The sequence below is a fragment of the Silene latifolia genome, chromosome 5 (genome assembly GCF_048544455.1).
Source record: "Silene latifolia isolate original U9 population chromosome 5, ASM4854445v1, whole genome shotgun sequence".
NCBI lineage: Eukaryota > Viridiplantae > Streptophyta > Magnoliopsida > Caryophyllales > Caryophyllaceae > Silene > Silene latifolia.
In genome coordinates this window covers 22,370,015-22,378,088 of record NC_133530.1, presented here as the reverse complement: position 1 = coordinate 22,378,088, position 8,074 = coordinate 22,370,015, and the positions used below count along the sequence as shown (strand labels likewise).

The 8,074-nt window shown below is 39.4% G+C and overlaps 1 long non-coding RNA gene across 1 annotated transcript; it reads left to right on the top strand.

Moving 5' to 3' along the window:
- Nucleotides 1–5,002: 5,002 nt before the first annotated feature.
- Nucleotides 5,003–5,563, top strand: LOC141655991 (uncharacterized). Its single transcript, XR_012548276.1, has 3 exons — nucleotides 5,003–5,129; nucleotides 5,237–5,394; nucleotides 5,507–5,563. It is a non-coding gene; the product is annotated as an uncharacterized LOC141655991 (long non-coding RNA).
- Nucleotides 5,564–8,074: the final 2,511 nt, after the last annotated feature.

Below are 8,074 nucleotides of genomic sequence, written 5' to 3'. Positions count from 1 at the left end.
TGTTATTTTTGTTTTTCGTTTCTCTTTTCAGGGGTTGTCCCATTTGTTGCTAGGCACCACCGCACGTCTGTGTAGTCGCTGCTTCTTGTTTTCTTTTCATTTTTGCTTTTACTTGATTAGGTAACCTCTTCTTACCAGTTACTTTTTAAATTTACTAATTTTAGTTCAAATTATGTTACGGACTTTAGGATAGAAGCCTTTACTATGTGGTTGAATTGGGCTATTGATTGACTTAATTAATTTAGTACTTGATTGTGTTGTTGTTTGATTTGATGTTGACTTAGTACCAGTTCAAGAATTACTCATTAGGAGTAATTCTTGAATAGTCCCCATTTTGGGATTTGTCTTTTATGCGTTTCAAGTCATTTAGGTAGTAAACACGTACTTGTGATTTATTAATGAGGAATGAGTTTGGTGGCGATCCCTTTAATGTTCTCCGAATACATGTATATGTGTATTTGAGAATCAAGGGAATTGCCGAATTTTTTCCTCATTAATAAATTACAAGTGTGTTTGCTAGTGACTTGAAACGCATATCATTGTGAGTTTAGGTTGGAGTGATAAGGACCCCATTCGAAGATGAATTACTTATTGACAATATTTATATATTGTTTTCATATGTTTATTGTATAATGTGGAGTATAATGTTTAAATTTTGTATTTAATATTATTGTTATTTTTTAAAAATGTTTAAATTTCTTTGGGGTCTTCTTTAGATTAAAATGAAGAGATTGGAACGTTCATGGATGTATGAAGGAAGATTAGACCATTCCAATAAGAAAAGACGTCCTACCGCTAGATTTATAAAGGGTGTTAGCGAGTTTATTGAATTTGCTAAACAACAAGATGAATATGACTTGGTAGACAAAAAACTTAGGTGCCCTTGTGCCAAATGCAAAAACCTGAAATACCAGCTTGACATTGTAGTAGAAGAACATCTCATTATAAACGGGTTTAAGCCAAATTATTACAATTGGATTTCACATGGAGAAGCATATTCTCCAATTCATGAACAAACTCACACCCAACAAATACAAAATGATGAGAACCCATATAGAGAGATGGTTGTTGATGCTATGGATTCCACTATTTTTAATAGTGATGACCATGCAACTATTTTTGAAGAACAACCGCCACACCCACAAGCAAAAGCCTTTCTTGACATGTTAAAAGCCTCAGAAAAACCCTTGTATGAAGGAAGCAGAATGACATTGTTACAAGCTGCTTCTAGGCTAATTACCTTGAAATGTGAGTTTAATATGTCATTTGTTGCTGTTGATGGCATTGCCTCGTTCCTTGAGGAATCTTTCCCCGATGATAATATCATGACCCGAAGTTTCTATACTACCAAAAAATTAGTTAAAGGTCTTGATTCCGCATGAAAAGATTGATGCATGTCTGAAGGATGTATGCTATTTTGGAAAGATGATGCTTTGCTTGACAAATGTAAAGGTTGTGGGGCGGATAGATATGAGACAAGTGAAGGAGATACGGTTTTGGTGTTGAAAAAGGCAACGGTAGTAAGAGGGCCAAAAAGAGTAAGAAACCAATAGCATGTAACCAATTGTTTTACTTTCCTCTCGCACCAAGACTTCAAAGAATCTATGCCACCAAAAACATTGCCGAACAAATGAGATGGCACAAAGAAAACCCACGTGCTCTGGGGAAGATGAGTCATCCTAGTGATGGGGAAGAATGGAAACGATTTGATCAGATGTATCCCGATTTTGCCAAGGAACCCGCAATGTACGACTTGGCTTGTGTACGGATGGATTTGATCCTTTCGGTAATTTTGGGAGGAAGTATTCTTGTTGGCCCGTTATGGTCACACCATACAACTTACCACCTTGGTTATGTATGAAAAGACCATTTATCTTCTTGTCACTTATTGTTCCGGACCAAAAAGCCCGAAACGTAATTTGGATGTTTATTTACAACCATTGGTGGAGGAGTTGAAGTATTTGTGGGAAGTTGGGGTGGAAACTTATGATGTGTCTAAAAAACAAAATTTTCAACTTAAAGCTTCCTTTTTGTGGACAATAAATGATTTTCCCGCCTATGGTATGCTATCTGGGTGGACTACACAAGGACAAAAAGCATGTCCTTGTTGCATGGAGGAAAGTAAAGCATTTTGGCTTCCCAATAGCAAGAAAATAAGCTGGTTTGATTGTCATAGATGCTTCTTACGAGAGGGAAATCCACATAGGAAGAACAAGAAAGCTTTCACAAAAGGTAAAGAGGTGCTTGATGCCCCTCCGAAACGAGTGCCTGGGGATGAGATATGGAAGACGGTATGTGATTTACCATCCCCTATTGATGGTACCGAGGAAGAATTTAAAGAATTGAAAAAGCAGAAAAACGGTTGGTTTAAAAGAAGCATTCTTTGGGACCTTCCTTATTGGAAGACAATGTTGATAAGACATAATTTGGATGTAATGCACATAGAAAAGAATTTCTTTGAGCAACTAATTGACATGATCATGGATGTAGAAGGTGAAAAATGTGATAGCATTGCTTCTAGAAAAGATTTGCAGAAATTTTGTCATCGTCCCAAATTACACATTCGCGACGACGGGTCTAAGCCAACATCCATTTTCACTCTCGACAAAGCTAAGAGAAAAGTATTGTGTGAGTGGTTACAAAATTTGAAGTTTCCTGATGGGTATGCATCAGATTTTAGTCGATGTGTTGATCTTAAGAAGCTGAAGTTGCAAGGCTTGAAAAGTCATGATTGTCATGTATTCATGGAGCGATTATTACCCGTTGCTTTGAAACACCTCGTACCGACAAACGTTTGGAATGCAGTTGTTGAGATTAGTCAATTCTTCCGAGATTTATGTGCCTCTTCAATATGTGTTGATGACATGAAATGCGGAAGAGCAAATACCACGAGATATTGTGTAAGCTTGAAATGATCTTTCCTCCCGCATTTTTTAACTCCATGGAGCATCTACTGGTTCATTTGCCATATGAAGCCAAAGTTGGGGGACCCGTCCAATATAGGTGGATGTATCCATTTGAAAGGTAATTAAGATAATCTAGCTACTTTTAAATTAAAATTAATAATAATAACTAATCTATTTATTATATGTTAACTTTATTATTAATAAAACTCATCATTAACTTTTATAGGTTTCTTAATCATTTGAAGAAAAAAATTGGTAATAAAGCTAGGGTGGAAGGTTCTATATGCAATGCTTATTTAACGGAAGAGATTGCAAACTTTTGTTCTCTTTACTTTGAAAAACATATAGAAACCAAAGCAAAAAACTTGAATGTTGAGAAACCGGATGAAGTAGACGGAAGTTTACCCGAATTTTTTCAAACTCAAGATGATGAAGGGTGTTCATCAAAGGGGCAAACACGATATTTGGATGATAAAGAGTATAATCGTGCCCACCTTTACGTGCTATCTAATTGTGACCTCTTGGAGCCATACGAAACACAGTTTGTTAATGATTTCATTGGAGGAATCCTAATATAAGTAAGGATGATGTTTGGGACAAACATGAGGACCAATTTCCATCATGGTTTTAGAAACATGTAATTGAGTTGAATATTCAAGATGATTTGATAAGAAGTTTGGCTTTTGGTCCTTCAAAAATGGTAAGAACGTGGAATCGATACTCGGTTAATGGGTTTAATTTTCAAACATTCAACCACGGTAAAGCTAAGGCTAGGTGCAATTGGGGGGTTACTATTTCTTCTCTTGATGACAACGAATACTATGGTATAGTTGAAGATATCTTTGAAATTAGTTATAGTGGACGTGACCGAGCTTATAAAACTGTCTTATTCAAGGTTATTTGGAAGGATAATTTCGTAGGTTTGGAATGAGAGTACATGAACAATACAAGCTTGTAGAAGTGAATCGTACTAGAACATACTCTAAGTATGATCCATTTATACTTGCACATCAGGCTCATCAAGTGTATTTTGCTACTTATCCAAGCACAACAAATGATAGAAATCAAAATGCGTGGTGTGCAATCTTTAAGACGAAGGCACGGTCACAAGTTGATACAACTTTTTTCAAGAAGAAAACGTTTCAAATGAAACGCTTTTGTCTCCACCCGATGAAATCAACTATGAGCATGAGAATAAAGATGGTGAAGACATGGAAGAGGAAGAATTTTATGATGTGGAAGAGAGGCTAGGGGGAGGATGATGAGGCGGAGGAGGAGGAGGAGAGAAGGGAAGAAGAGGAGGAGAGGAGGGGGAAGATGAGGTGAGGAGGAGAAGGGAGGAGGAGAAAAGGAGGAAGGACGAGGGGTTTGGAGATGAAGATGATTATGATGATGATGATGACGATGAGGAAGAGGATGAGGATGAGGACGAGGGGTTTGAAGATGAAGATGATTAAATTGGTATAATTTTGTATTGCTCAAGAGTAAATTATTAAAATTTAGAAGTCTGTATAATTTTCATTTATCATTATTTGTGTTAATTTTTATTTGTATTCTGCAGATGGTGGAGCGAGGTCGAGGTAGGAAGCGTGGAGGCGGCTCGGGGGAGGAGGAGAGTACGCGTCCGGAGGCCGGAGGAGGAGTTTGTGCGGGAGGATCCCGATGCATGACATGACAGTGACGGTGACGGTGAGGAGACGACGCTACCGACGAGCCACGGGTGCCGATACGGTACACTTCGGATCATAAGATGATTCTTGAGCCGGCGGGATTATGGTAAGGTTTATTCTTTATTAGTCTACTATTTTGTTTTTTTTGTATTTTTTTTTTTTAAAATAATAATTGTTTGTAATTTTACATGTTCAAAATAAATGCAGGTTTATGGACGATTGCGTGATACGAGGTGTCACGAAAAGCACGAAGACTAATTTCGTGGGTCCAATTCCTACATCGTGGACACAAGCTTCTCAAGCACAAAGAGATGCGTGGTTCAATAACTTTCGGGTACATATTTTCCGTAATTCTTTGTTTTAATAACCAAGGTTATACTTTTATAAATACTAATATGAAATTTTGTCGCTTTTTTTTTGTAGCAATCATATGCTTGGTCACCGTCTCAAGAACGGAATGTCCGTATCAGGTACGAGGAAGTCGGTACTCGACGATATCGGGACGTGATTTGGAAGGTAGTTAGGCGCCCAAAGGAACCAGAGCACATGAAAGGTATTTAATTAACTTGTTTTGTTATTTGTATTAATTAGTATATACTCTCTTATATTATAAATAATATCAGTAACTTATTAGTTATGATTTCATATGTGTAATTGCAGGTGACAAGTATGAAGGCTTAATAAAGCATACCAAAACTCCCGCTTTTCAGAAGAAGTCTAAGCAAGCATCCCTCAACAAAAGAGGAGGAAAGGAAGACGCCGTGAACGAGCCTACTCATTTCGCGGGTTCACGATCGTTCTGGAATCGTATGTTGGGGGTAAGTTTGTCTATTATTTCACACTTTTTTTTTGTTTTCAATGCAACATGTTTATTTTATGTTACATTTTTTGTTGATTTTCTAACATGTATGTTTTTTTTTTTTCATTCAGAGAGGAAAGAAGAAGTCACAGCCGATTGCGTCGGTACCAGAACTGTTTCTGGACACGCATTCGGGGTTGACCACAAAGGGGTTAGAATTTGGACTAAGCCAAAAGACAAGCAATTATATGTAAGTTTCCGTAACACTTAATTTTTGTTAATTTACTCTCTTTTAAAATGTCGTATATAAGGTGGTTACCATATTAACTTACAACCATTTGTTTAATATTGTAGGAAGCATTTGAACAAGAAAAAGCCGCCAATCCGAAACTCCAGGATAATGACATATGGTATAAGTTGGTGGATGGCTTCAAGAAAGGGAATGTGTATGGTACCGGAAGTTCAACACCGGCTTTCTATGAGAAAACGCGTAGGAGATCGACTTCAACAATTCCCAGCAACACGTATCAACCGGGAATTATTAGTCAACTTCAAAGTCAAATAAGAGAGCGTGATGAACGTGATGCCAAACGTGATGAAGAACTTGCCAAACGTGATGAAGAATTCCGGAAAATGAAGGAAAGAATGGAAATGTTTGAGGATTGGTGGCAAGGTTGTAACCCCGGACCTAGATCCAACTACGATCCAAATGATCCGCATGGTCCACATGGGGGGAGTGGAGCCGGTGTTGGCTTCCAAGTAAGATGATTTTAGCATGTAAGCTTGTAAGACTTGAACATTTAGACTTGAACATTTAGAATAGTTTAGCTTGTAAAACTTTCATTTTCAATATATGAAATGAAGTTTGAGAAATTGGGAGGTGTTGGGTTGAAATGTATGGTGTTGTGTGTGTTGAAATGGGATGTATGGTGTTGTGGAACATCGGTTTGTATGCAGGTTGTAAATTTTTGGCTAGCAATGAAAACGAAAAAATCCACCAAAACTTACAGTAGCTTTGGCGATCGACATTCGATTTGGCGACGAAGTCGCCGCCAATTTGGCGACTGATATTAAGGTAGTCGCCAAATTGGCGACTGATTTATAGTCGCCAAATATGTAATTAGTCGCCAAATTGCCTCAGTCAAATTGGCTACGTCACCCAAAAATGGCGACTGAAACAGCATTTGGCGACTGCATTTCAGTCGCCATTTTGGCGACTACCTTTGTATCAGTCGCCAAATTGGCGACTACTTTTTCAGTCGCCATTTTTGGTATTTGGCGACTGATTTGTCAGTCGCTAAATTTGGCGACCGACTTTAGTCGCCATAGCTAAAAAAGGCGACTAAGGTCCGCGATCGACGTTGGCGATCGATTTGATCGCCAAATTGATTTTGGCGGATCGATTTGATCGCCAAAATCGTCACTGTTTTAATTCTTTTTGTAGTGAGAGTGCCTTGAAGGTAGCGAATAATCCGCTTTAGAAATTGCAAATGGGGAGCACGTGGACCATGCATGAATAAGCACACTTGTTGGACAGCATAGCATATGTCGGGTCGAGTTATTGTGAGATATTGGAGTGCACCAGCGAGGCACTGTTGAGTTTCGAACCAGGGTCCACGGGAATGGTGCTCGGTTTACACAAGCTCATATTAGCACGAGCGATGATGTCCTTGGCGTATTATTGTTGAGATAAAAATAGGCCATCGTTATCACGCGTAACTCAAATGCCCAAAAAATGATGAAGAGTCCCTAAGTCGGTCATAACAAATTCGGTGGAGAGAGTTTTAATAATGGACCGAACCAAAGTAGAGGACGAGGCAGTGATGACGATGTCGTCGACGTAAAGAAGAAGGTAAGCCATAGCAGTAGGTGTCTTGTAGATAAATAAAGAAGAGTCGCACACAATACTTTTGAAACCTTTTGATAAAATAAATGTCGCAAAACGGTGATACCATGCACGGGGTGCCTGTTTTAGACCATAAAGAGATTTGCGAAGCTTACATACATGATGCGGTACGGAGGAGTCGACGAAGTCAGGAGGTTGATGCATATACACCGTCTCTTCTAAGTCACCATGAAGAAATGCATTTTTGACATCCAATTGATGAATAGGCCAAGACTTAGATACTGCCAAACTGAGGACAGCCGGATGGTTGTGGGTTTGACCACCGGGCTAAAAGTATCATCACAATCAATCCCGACTTGTTGTGTTTTACCATTAACCACGAGACGAGCCTTATAGCGCTCTAGAGAACCATCTGCATGAAACTTATGATGGAACAACCACATACAACGAATAATAGAGGTGTTAGAAGGACGGGGGACCAAGTCCCAAGTATGATTATCCCGTAATGCGGTAAACTCGGCCTGCATGGCAACATTCCAGTTACGGTCGCGAAGGACAAGTTGAGGGGATTTTGGTAAGGGTGAGATGGGAGAAGAGGCGGTGAGGGCTTTGGGTTTAAATATGCCATTCATGGCACGGGTGGTCATGGTGTGCGAGGGCAGGGGAGGTAGTGGAGAGGAGGTGGCGGAAGCAGGGGTCGGTGGTGATTGTGGAGAGGAATCAGGAGGGTTGTGAGGGGATATGGGGGAGGCAGTTTGGTTGGGTATAGGTGTGTGTGGTGTAGGTGGGTCAGGGTTGGGTATATGAGGGTTCACGGGTGGTGGGTTGGGGTCAGTTTGGACGGAGTCATAGA